Source organism: Podarcis pityusensis, assembly GCF_964106645.2.
Source record: "Podarcis pityusensis genome assembly, chromosome: 5".
In the NCBI taxonomy this organism is placed as follows: domain Eukaryota; kingdom Metazoa; phylum Chordata; class Lepidosauria; order Squamata; family Lacertidae; genus Podarcis; species Podarcis pityusensis.
In genome coordinates, this window is record NC_138032.1 from 52,658,393 (window position 1) to 52,671,526 (window position 13,134).

Sequence of the window (13,134 nt, forward strand, 5' to 3'; positions counted from 1 at the left end):
CTACCTAGTCTGTATACAATAGAGGAAGAACTCCCGAGAAGAGGTTTGGTTATTTCAGTTGCATATACTTTGGCTTAGTCACAGTAAGTTGTAAGGAAGGAATGGGGAACCAGCATTCCTCCAGAAATTGTTGGACTCCAGTTCCCATCAGCCCCAGCCAGAATGGTCAATGGTTGAGGATGATGGGATTTGTAATTATAGTGACTAAACCAGAGTACATGGAATTGCCATATTCATATAGCTTTCAGCTGCCTATCCAATGCCTCCACTTCTCTTGATCTGTTGTTTCACTCTGTCTCTCTTTTAGATTACAAGAACCTTGGAGCAGGAAGTGGTCATACTTGCTCTTTGTAAAGCTGCTTTACAAAGCACCATAAACATAAATCATCATCATCATTTCTTTATGCACCTACATATTTCCTTTGCATTTCTTCTCCTTTCTCCCTCAATTTCCTCATAATAAAAATTATCATCACCATTCTTGTAGCCATAAAAAAAAAATATATATCTTCAAATTAGCCTGTCATCAAAAGCAAGAGATAAGGAGCTGCTTGGGACTATTCCACAAATCTTAGCTTAGCAAGTTTGACCTACCTAACAGTATTTTAGGCACCACGGAATCAGCTACATTGAAGGAAGTTGATATACTTTCACCGCTTCAGGTGTGGATAAACTGAGTCACTGAAATGCATCCTAAGTGTCCTCTGCAAAGTGTCTGCTATGCCCTATTACTGGATTTTGCAAAAGAATGGATTTTTTTTATTTTAAAAAAATCATTTGTTCAGTTTATGAGTTGCCTAATAAAACATATTCTCTAGGTAACAAACACAGTAAAAGAAACATAATCAAAACAAGCTTGTATTTAACCAAGTCATAGAGTAGAGCTATTGAAATCAATGAAGACTAATGTAAGTCCATTGATTTTAATGCTCCTGCTTTGAGTATGATTTACTTGAATACACATAGCATATAAGGTAAGGTAAAGGTAAAGGACCCTGGATGGTTAAGTCCAGTCAAAGCCAATTATGGCGTTGCGACACTCCTCTCTTTTTCAGGCTGAGGGAGCCACTGTTTGTCCACAGACAGTTTTCCGGGTCATGTGGCCAGCATGACTAAACCACTTCTGGCACAACAGAAACTAGAGCACATGGAAACAACGTATACCTTCCTGCCACAGTGGTACCTATTTATCTACTTGCACTGGCATGCTTTCGAACTGCTAGGTTGGCAGAAACTGTGACAGAGCAACGGGAGCTCACCCAGTCATGGGGATTTGATTGCCTTCCAATTGGCAAGACCAAGAGGCTCAGTGGTTTAGACCACAGCGCCACCTGCCTCCCTTATACATAGCATATAACAATTCAATGAAACCATAAATCAATAAAACCTTATCACTTAGCTAAGGCCTCATTCATACCACACATGAACTATGATACCACTTTAAACAACCATGGCTGTGTGGAAACTGTAGTTTGTTCAGGGTGCTGAGAGAAGACACCTATTTCTCTCCCAGAGCTACAATTTTCAGAATGTTTCAACAATCTACCCTTCTTCACAGGGAACTCTGGAAAGGATTGTTTAGTGGGTGGAGCCATGAGTGGTATCATATTGTTTTAAATTTATGGTGTGAATGTGGCCGAAGTGTATGAAGGCTAATGAACTTCAAATTATTCCCTCCCTCAAACCCCTCAGTGTCATACAAGTCTATACAGTATGGAAAAATAAAGCTTCCTTTCTAAATGTCCAGCATTACTATAAATGGAGTTAGAAGGAATATGGGTGAAATTGCATGGGGCAAAAACAAAACCAACTTTTATATTGGTGCTATTCACCTGCTGTGCATAGCTGTCAACTTACAGATTTGAAAATAAGGGACCAGCAGCCTTGAAAATAAGGGACCAGCAGCCAAAATAAGGGACCTGCAGCCTCACCTGTTCCAGGCACTCCAGTCTTCCTGTCCTCCTGCAGTCTAGTCAAACTCATGCTGGTAGCTTCGAGAACACTGTCCAACCAACTTTGTAACCAGAGGTTCAACTGAATAGAATCTGAATCACATGCACCACAAGGCCTATGCAGCCTCAACTTAAGATGGCTCCCCGGCCTGGCTTTGCACTACAAAGTTTGCAGTAGCACATGCAACAAAATGGTGTCCAGCATTCAAAAACCCCCTCAGCTTGCATTAACTAGCCACACACAAGGCATGCAAGCTCCACCCCCCAGTCGTTCTTAGACTTCTTATTGGGTGAGCAACACAGCCAAGCAACACAGATGGAGCCTCCCTCCTTCCTCCCTGGCCGGCAGGGAGGGAGGGAGAGGAGCTGCTTCCTTTGAAATTTAAGGGACATCATTTAAGGGACATTTAAGGGACATCCATCAATAAGGGACAGCAGCGGGACATGGTGCTGGAATAAGGGACTCTCCCTTCAAATAAGGGACACTTGAAAGCTATGCTGCTGTGTGAGGTCCTTACGTATCGAAGGACTCTGTAATGTCATCCTCTCTGTCTCTCTAACATGTCTCTCTTAATGCTAATCCCCATTGACCAAACCATGAAAAGCCCCCTCCTCCAAGTCTTCTGTAGCATTGTTATTGTTTTCCATTGTAATTCCCCCCATTATAATCTATATTTATTAATATTAAGCAACTATGGCATGGCAATTGTGCTGCTCCTTCTCTCTCGCTCTCTCCCTCTTTCTCTGACACTGTCAGACACACGCACACTCACACACACAATTCTCAGAACATTAAAGAAAGCTGTTAAGCTAATCTAGTGCATCTAAATGGGCAATATATATTGAATCCATGCTCCATTGATCATAATTATTGTGGTGCCCTTTATCAAGTAACCATCTTAAACCATTATTTAGAGATCATTTTGCTTTCCATTACTGTCAGTATATTGCAGGCGTCGCTGGGAATTGGCCGTTGTGCGATAGAGGGGTGTGCGCCTGCACTAGACTGGAATCTGCCCATGTTATCCAGCAATGTTTCTGAAATGAGTGACTTAGCAGTGCTGTATTTGCAGAGCTTTGGGGGCAGCCTTCAAATAAGTTCAGAATCTCTGTTGGTCTTTGTTTGTTTACCTCACAAGTTCACACCCTTTATTTTTTTACAGCCTAAAATCGTCAGGGCATTCTAACTCCACGCGTCTATGTATCCAGAAGAACAGATTTTTCCACCAAGATCAACAAAAATGCTTCCATAACCAGAACTGAATGATTCCATTTCTTAGTTTGCGCTGCATAAATTGCAATTCAAAGTTTTCCTTCTGACTCTGTTCATTTTGGAACTAGAGATTTATCTAATATTTGGAATAAGACCAAGAACGAAGTCTTATGCATACCTACTAGCAAAGATGTCCTATGGAACTCAGGACGACTTATTTCTAAACATACATGTGTAGGACTCTTAGAGACATGAATTCCCCCAAAGAATGCTGGGAACTGTAATTTACCCCCTCACAGAGTTACAGTTCTCACCACCCCTAACAAACCACAGTTCCCAGGATATTTGGGGAAAGTCATGTGTTTTAAATGTGCTTAAAATGTACAGTGTGCATGCAATCTTGGTTTGATCTTTTCTTGTCATCCCAAATTTTTAAATGGTTTTGCCGTGTTCCGTCAACTCTTATTTATTTATTTATTTAACTTACTAGTCACTTTTTAAAAATGAAAAAGTAGCTCAAAGCGACATACACCACCAAAAAAGATACATAACACATACATGAAAACCAACTTGGAGAAAAACAGAGTAAAACATGAATTGAACTAAGATGCACTGAACCACAGACCTTATGAATTATCATGTCCAATTCTGCAGCCAAAAGCAAACATCCTGCTATCCAAAGCTATTCTGATGGAAAGTGCCTTCATCTCTGGGGATGGATATCCTTTAATATATGCCTTGAAGTTACCTTTAGATACATTGCAATAAAACTTCCTGCCTCAGTTGAGGCCAATGCATTTGCTCATCTAATTTACTTTCAAACATCACCAGCAATGATTCTACCCCACCTTTGAATCTGTTCCAGTCTTCTTCTTCTTCTTCTTCTTCTTCGGCGATCACTCATGGCCAAGTAAGATTGTCTTCCATGAACAGGGTCTTAATAGTGAGTCTATAAGTGACTGTGGAGGCCAATTCTGGATCCACATGTCCTTCCATAATGGGGACATAGGTTTCTGGGTGGGTTGATCACGGTGAGGGTTTGCCAAACATGCCTTCCTCTTAGCACGTTTCTCGCTTTTGTCCTGAGTTCGAGCTTTTTCAAAGTCCATGATGACTTTGGTAAAGCCTGTTCTCCAATTGGAGTGCTCGCAGGCCAGTGTTTCCCAATTGTCAGTGTTTGTACTACATTTTTTTTTAGATTTGCATTGAGAGAGTCTTTAAACCTCTATTGTTGACCACCAGTATTACGCTTTCCATTTTCAAGTTTGGAATAGAGCAGTTGCTTTGGAAGATGATAATCAGGCATCCTAAAAATATGACCAACATGACCAACATCAACAAAGTTGATGTTGAAGAATCATTGCTTCAACACTGGTGATCTTTACTTCTTCCAGTACACTGGCATTAGTTCACCAGTCTTCCCAAGTGATGTGTAAATTTTTTGGAGACACCATTGATGGAATCTTTCAAGGAGTTCAGTACTTTACCACCAGCTCAAAAGTTCTTATTGTCTGGCTTCTGCTTGAGCCTATTCTTTCTTGTATTGTCCATGGTAAACAATAAATGTGAAATCTGATTATGGTGATCAGTTAAGCACCACACTAGAGTGTGTATGTGAAAATATGTTGCAGATCTCTACCGAATTTCAGAGTGTATAGCAAAACTTTTTCAAACTCGGAGTATTCCTGTCCTTCCTAAGACTAGGGAACAAATTTCAATTTTCTATGTCTCTTGGACTCAGAAGGATACTCACAAATGGCAGGAATACACTGAGGCAACACATCTTCAAAGCAAAAGAGGACTCCTCATGACATGCATGCTGCTCTGCCTCCAGGCCTTTCTTCTGCACTGTCTGGTGATGGAAAAGGGACAATCCAGTAGAGGCTATGCTTAGCCTGTAATAGATTTGTTATAGAACAGAGTATGCAAGATGGTTTCTTATTCAGCTTTGGACACTACATCTAAAACCCCAAAGGTGGTGGCAATGCAGTTTCAAGATATATCATGAGATGAACCATCTACTTGTAGCCCACCAGTCTTGGTCTCCATGAAGCAGATGTTCAACTGAGAGGCTGCTGCGCTTCCAAGATAAGTGGTACATGGAGTAAGGAGAGCAAGGCTGGCAAAGTTGCTGCCACCGAGATTCTGCCACCATCATAAGCCAAATCTCTCCTGGAAATTTAACAAAACCCTGCCCGGTTTAGGGGTTTCCAGTTGACTTTTTATTGCAAACAGCCCAGAGGCAGATGCATGATCCAAAACAGGGAAGAGATCAAGTTCCAAAGCAGCAATCAGAGAAAGAGGGCAAGAGCTTAGGCAGGCTCCAAACTGCTGATAAATTAAATGGGCACTCAAATTTGATTTACAAATTTTGGTTAACTGGATAAATAAAGTCTTCTGCGCAGGGAGGGTGTGGGCAGCGGAGTACCCGTACTCTCTACGCTGGTTTCCAGCGAAGAGTCTTGGAGCCTCCTCCCCAATTCCCCCACCTGCCCCCCTTCTCCACTGGTGTTACACTGATTTCCTTCCCCAGCAGATGGGCTGCCTCTCTCCCTACTGGGACCCTCTCCTGCATCCCTTTGGAGCCTTCCCTCCGCCTCTAGCTCCGATGGCAGTTCCCTGACAGTGAGGTTCTCTTGTTATTTATTTGTTATATTCCTATTGCCCTACATATTTATGAGAGGTAAATTATACTGCTTTACATTAGTAATGGTGTGCACTGGAAAATATTGTGTATGCTTGCTTTCATGCTTTTGCTTTTTTTATTTGCATATGCAAATAATGCAAATCTTTTTTGCATTGAAAACTTTGCGATAAAATATAATAATATTGGTTTATGCTCTTTTTAAAAGATGTGTTGTTTCAGCTCAGATAATAAGGGCCATGCATAGTGTGTGTTAACTACATTTAGCTGTAAATAACACACACTAACAGAAAAGCAATTCCTTAAAGTATATTGCATAAACATATGGATGTGGGTGGAAGCCAAAATGCAATGTTCTCACAGACTGCCTCAGAACACCTGGTCTATTTGTTAACTGCTGGAGATTAAAGCGGCACAATGAAAAGAATAAAGAAAGATGCTGGCATCATTTTCTAATGAATGTTTAACACAGCTCACTCTACGTAATGTAACTGGCATGCGCCTCATTCCACAGTATTAACTCATATATCTGGAGGACAGGTGTTTACACTGTGAGTATCTGCCAGCTCAGCCATCTGAAATACAGGTTTTTCACATCCTCATAGATCAATAACAACATGCAGGCCCAACATGCTGACACGTAATTTGAATGGTAAGAAAGGAATGTCTACTAAAAAGGCAAAACTGGAAGAAACAAATAACTAAAAGCAGGTTGTCCTGTTCATAAGAAACTGAGGCTATGGGTTATTTTCGGTGCAAGATGCTGAAAGTGAGAATCAGGGAATGTAGGCTGGAGGCATTGGTACAGTTCAGTAATCCTATATTTTGGAATTACTGGTCTCCTGAGGGAGAGCTTTTCAGATTGCAATGTGTATAACCATCACTGAATTCAAACTATGGAAAACTAGCTCTCCTGCATCTGGAGCTCCTTCTGCTCATTCCACTGGGTGACCATGGTGGCTGAGGCAGAGTCCAACAAGATATGGAGGGCACCAGACTGAGGAAGGTTACTTAGGGATGTTGCTTAGGGATGCATTTACAGCCAGGCTACGACTACCACTGGGCTGCTAGGCGATGGGTGTGGAGACATGCTAGGTCATGGAAAAGCAATATTGCTTCATGATTCCCTTCTGCAGCCTCCTGACTCACCCCAATAGAAACCAGTAGGCAGGCCAGGTCCCTGTTGGTTCTGGGATTACCTTAATAAATGTCAAAATACTCATTCACGCCGTATTAATTTGTTATCCATATTGGCCCCTCCTTTGTTAAACCAAGTGGTTGAATAGTTATAAAATAATAAGACTTGGCCAAGACCAGACTGGTCAAGGGTTTGCTTTGATGTGGTCTTCAACAGGGGTTTGTTGAGACTCATCCTATGCATCCCAAAACTAAGGATTATGGAGGTTCCGTTATCTTCTCTGTTACATCAGCAGATCTGATGGGTAGTCAATGTAATGTTAGTCTTTCCAAAAAGGGCTCACAACTGTGTCTGGAAGCTGCTGTACTCCTTCAGGGTAGGGCACAATGCTTGGAATTACAGATAGCAAGAGAATTGTTGAGCACGTGCACTGATGCTTGGGAATAGCCATGGTTAAGCATCTTCCTAAAGAGCCTGTGGCAGCTTAATCTGGGATCTAATCCAACACGAAATTATCCATTGTTGTGACAGGCTAATTTACTCCAAACTTCCTTTACAGCCAGAACTCTTTGATATTCTCTTTGTACTTGTTTTGTTTTGGGCGGCGGGGGGGAGATGAGGGGACATTTTGCCTTGATGCTAATTAAAAGTATGGCCAATCCTTAGTAGAAAATGAAGTACAGTGCAAAACAATACCCCAAAGGAAAGGAAAGCAAAAACAATTACATTTTCTCGGTGTTAGATGCTGCATTAACACAGCAATACAGTTTAAGATAGGAACCTTAGGGTGTTTTTATTCTATGTATGGCATGAAATGTTATTTGCAATGCAAATGTAAAACCAGAGTATTGACCAGATTAATTCGACGTTAAAATGACTTTCACTCTGCCATGCTTGTGCCAATGCCCATCATTTTATGTCAAAACCTTCTTTCAGTTCTTCATCATCCCCTTTCCTTAACCATCAGAATCACTTCTCTCTCTTTTCTTTTTTTTTTTTTGCATTTTCTTCTGCTAGTTAATCCTCCACTAAGATTACTTTTCAGATTCCTAACTTCCGCCCTCACTTAATTGATTTTGGCATCATCCACATGAATGCCATTAAATTTATTCCAGTTTTACAAAATTGAGGTTTGTTTGCATCTTCAGAAGTATGATTTGATACATTTACATGCCGCCCAATGCAAAGAAAACCAAACAGATGGTGCTGACACCAGGAGAAGAAATGTTTTCATCCTGATTCTAGCCCCATTCAGATCAGGCATTCTACACACATAGAACAGTAACCTACACATGGAGAAGGGGCAGGGGGGCCACACTCCTAGCCCCACCCCCAGTATCCTCTGTGGTACTGGCCAGGCTAGTGCAGGAAAAGCTAACATGCAAGCAACTGCTCACACGTAGGTTTTCTCTATGTAGACATTCACGTCACTGCATGAAAGTCTAGGAGGCATGGCCTGTGTCAAACAGGATGGGTTTCTGTTGTACCCTTTTCTAGACGTTTTGGGCTCAAGTCATAGCAGCTTGAGCCCATGAATTCAACAGGATGTCCCAGGTAAACATGGCTAGAACCTTTTTCAGTAGAATAAATAGATCTTATTTCCTAATAAGTGTTTTTAGGATTACAACATTGGTGTCCCCAGCTGCAACCCATATCCCATTTAGATGCAATGGGCTACTACTATAGCAGTTTGTTTGGGTGTGTAATTGTGGTAGGCAGACCTTTTTAAAACGATGAAAGCCATTCTCTGCCATCTCACATATCCTCATTCATTCCTTGCACAGTTTCACATACCCAGATGGGAAATACTTACCACAGACAGGTGTGCCACATACCTGTACTATATGTGATGTGCATATACAGTAAGCAAACATGCCTCCCCCACAAGTATTACCGGGAAGAAGTCTGAAAAAAAAGATCAGGATGCAATTTGGTAGTGAGAATAATTCAGAAGGTCACTAATTCTGATAAGGGCAAAGAGCCAAAAGGGAAATATTTGTGCTATCGGCCAGCCACAAGTATTGCTTGTTTGTCAGTTCTAATCCACAAAGATGTCATGTCCTAGAGCCACTATCAGATCAGATACTGTATCTCTCTGTGTGTGTGTGTGTGTGTGTGTCTGACTGGAGAAGAAATTGCGTGGTCTAAAATCAGATCAGTAGACAACTGGCTGCCTAGCTGGTACACTGAAGATGCAGTGATTCTAAGAGCTGAGAGCCAGCGTGATGTTACTTTCCCCCTCCCACTTGGTTTTCCTCTACACATGAATGAAATATTTCCCAAGCTCATTAGCATTTTGAATTGTATCTCCTGCCTGTGGAAAATGTCCATTCCTTTGGAAATATGGTCGATGAAATATGGTCCAGAGTGCTGTAAGAGCTAATTCCATATGCAGAGAGCCAGGTAGGACTACAGGTTTGCTCTGCAAGGGCAAACTAATATGCTAGAAAGTAACAAGGACAAGGAACCCTTGTCCTATAAGTAGGATAAACAAGTAAACAAATGCAAATAGTCTTTTTAAAAAATCAGACTTCAGCTCCAGGTTCTGCCTGAGCACATGGTATCTTGTTTCACAGGACTGAAGAGCACTGACATCACTCAGGAGGGAATGAAGTAGCTACACGAGAAGAGGCGCTGCTATCTCCTGAGGGCTCAGTGCCACCAGCAACACCTTGTCCCCTTCCACTCCCTTGGCTGGCATTCAGATTTGATTGGCTATACTCACCTCCTATCAGCTCCCATTAGGGATTCCGCTGCTTGCCTATTGGGTGAAATTAACAGACCTAACTTAGTGATGTTCATTAATTTTAATGTATCTACTCTAAGTAAAAGTGAGTTGACTCTAGACTGAAGGGAAGGCTGAAGACTGAAGCTTTGAAAATTCTCACCAAGCGAAGCTTTTCTCCATGTTTCCTCACAGTAGAACTGGAAGTCAATTATGCAGTGGCACAAAGAGAAGTCTGCCGCATTTTGCTGTCATTGTGGGTAATTTGTCCCTTAGGGTGTTAGCATTCATACATAATTGCACATTGTCTTCCTCTCTAACATTTCCTACTTTCTTTCTCTGTTCGAACAACATAAGAATGATTGCAGCCACGGGTTTTAGCAAATTATCCAGCTAACTCGATTTACATTTTATTCACAAACAGAAATATAGTGGGGACACAGTTTTGTGTGTAATTCCTCACCCCCCCTTCCCCGCTATCACATTTGGCCCTAAGATACTATAGTTTGTTCATGCATTTCTTTGCTCTTTAGTACAAACAGAAATAAAGATGCACGACAATCCAAGCAATATTTTTTGCTGCATGATCCACAAAACTGGTATCATGCTTCCCTAAAACTAAACATGCGTGTGACAGAAGCACCAGCAATAATAAATTTAAAGTAATAATGGAGGAAGCCTACCAAAACAAAGCTGTCTTAATAGCCCAATGAAAAGCACGTGGTGATAGATCCAGAACAGGACAAACTGTCTAGATACTGGGCAACAAAACAGAAAACTTTATATTTTGTGTTCACCTGTTGGCCAGATGGCCTGAACCAGATGGCCTGAGAGTCTCCAAAGTGAAACATATTGTTCTGGCAAGCTCACATAATAGGTGACAGGTAGATTTTTTTTATTATTATCATTCATTCATTATATTTATGAGACATCTCATAAAATAAATTTTCTGGGCATCATATAGGATAAAAAGCAAAATAAAATGTAGCAATAAGACCATACTATAATAAAACCACAATAAACATAGGAGGCCAACTGTGTAAAAACCTAGAACTACAAAAACAACACAATAAAGTATCATGTGCAGCAAAGAACTAAGCGCCCCTACAGACTAGCTTTTTTTTTGCAGGCATCTTCCGCAACACGTTACTGATGCAATAATAGTGCACTGGAGTGGATTTATACTAGACCGTCCACACATCATTCGGCTTTATTTGTTGCTCTGCAATGTTTTCCCCATGGTATATCATTATTGTCATTTGAAGGAGTACAGCAACCTCTAGAGGGCACCAGATTGAGGGACACCCAGGAGAGCCTTAGGAGGCTTACAATCTGGGATTGAAACCAATGGGTTGGATCCAAAGTAAGTTAACTGAATTGAGGCAAGTTAAACATGACTTTCCTGAAGTTCAGCTAACTTAGCCTGGATCCAGCCCAATAACTCTACCCTGTTTTCTCCCCCATCTCCAGCACCTCCTATGCAGTAGTATTTTCCATCAGAACATAAGGGTTCCTTAACTCCATTTCCTTATGTCCCACGACATTCTTAACATGCTTAGCACTGTTATTATATCCTGTCCCCTCCATATATAAAAACAGTCCAGCCATACACCTCCCACCTAATCTTGCAGTTTCCAATTACAATATATTCTGCATTAGGCTTACCATCACTCAGGAGAAGAATAGTTTCTGTTCTTGCTTGCATGCACCACACTTTCTGCTTCCCTAGAGTCTACCCTCTTCATAGTTCTCCACTCACACCATAATTCTCCCATCTCTTTCCCAAATAAGATTTGGTCCAAACATATATATACATGATAATAAATATTGTTTGATGGGTGAACAGCATCGCAAAATTCGGACCTGTACAAATTTCAAAGCATATCTGCCTTTCATTTTGCAAATTGTTCTGAAAAGTGCAAATTGATAGATTTGGCTTCATATGAAACCTGAATTGAATTGTTCCCTACAATAAGAGTCTTTTACCTAGTGGAGGATTCTACTGATGGAAGAGGAGAGAAAACAACTCTCACTCAACTAGTGCCAAAACGTGTGAGATCAGCTTGTCCCAAAAATATATCCTCTTTCACCAATGAAATTAAAGGGTAATTTGCAGGGCTTTTATATCACCTCAAAAATCTGGCACTCCTCCTATGGACTGTCAGGATGTGCATGGCCCTCTCCTTAACAGAAAGCAGAAATTCAAATTCCCTTATAATTTGTATGAATAATTTGTATGAGCTTTTTAAGACCACATGCTGATGATTGATCTAAATAAAGCAGCCATCAGATAGTCTTCACGGAGGCGTCTTCAAATACGGCCCAGTGGTATTTAAACCCCTCTGGCATTTCAATGACCTTTTAGAAGGCATAGTGACTAATTTATTTCACGATTGTCTTATTGTATCCAAGAGAAAAAATGTTAACCAAAAGGCAGGTGTCCTGATCCAAGTCACATATTACGTTTCAAAACACATTAAGTGGATGCTAATTTCAGCTATTTGCATGAGAATCTCTCTCTCTCTCTCTCTCTCTCTCTCTCTCTCTCTCTGTGGTTGCTATCACTCCTATCATAGTATCAATGTCAGCTCAATTTTCTGAGCAGCAGCAACTCAAACATTGACCTGCTGCCTATTACAGTAGTGTCATGAAGTGCAATGGACGAGTACTTATTGTACATTACCCTGTATCAAGTAACATGCAGCCCTCTGTTATCACAAAGGAATGCCGGTTCTTGCTCAAAATGAGGAGTCTGGCCATAAAGTTGATTTAAGGGAGTCATTAAAAATTACTTTCTGAGAATGAAAAAAAAAAGTTCTATTTATTCCCAAGAGAGCATCTCACATTGCCATTGCAAACATCTCGTTACTGTTGTAGAAAGGAACTGGTTCTAAACAAGTAAATGATGAGCTGCATAAAAGGAGTCAGCTATCAGTGGGAGACAGGGATATTTGAAAAATGGTGGGATTTCAGTCAAATGATTTAAGTGGGTCCTGCCTAGCACCAAGGAGGTTACAACACGTCTACTTGGTCAGGAAACACTACACTTTCTTTTATTTCTGTTTATAAACTACTGTTGATTGAAAACTGGAATATGAAAATCTCGCTGACCCTGTGACCGTACACATTTTGAATGCTATCTGCATGGCTCCTAGCAGCTCAAAGTAAGGAGTGACATCCTCTTACCAGTTAACAGTGTACCATGCCGCAGCCTGGCAAAGTGAGCTCCTCAATGTTCATCTTTGTTGTGGCATCCATTAAGCCAGGGCCCACAGGAACAAGCTATTCCTGCTATGAGACCCAGGAGAAACACTGCACACAGTGGGACTTGGACCATTTGCTGCTTTTTGCAGAGACACTGAAGTGAGGAAATGGGACAGGGCTGGGAAGCAGCAAATATATACACAGGCACAGTTAAAAAGTAGGTAGCAAAGGATAGTGGTGGGAAAGAAGAAAAAGTGC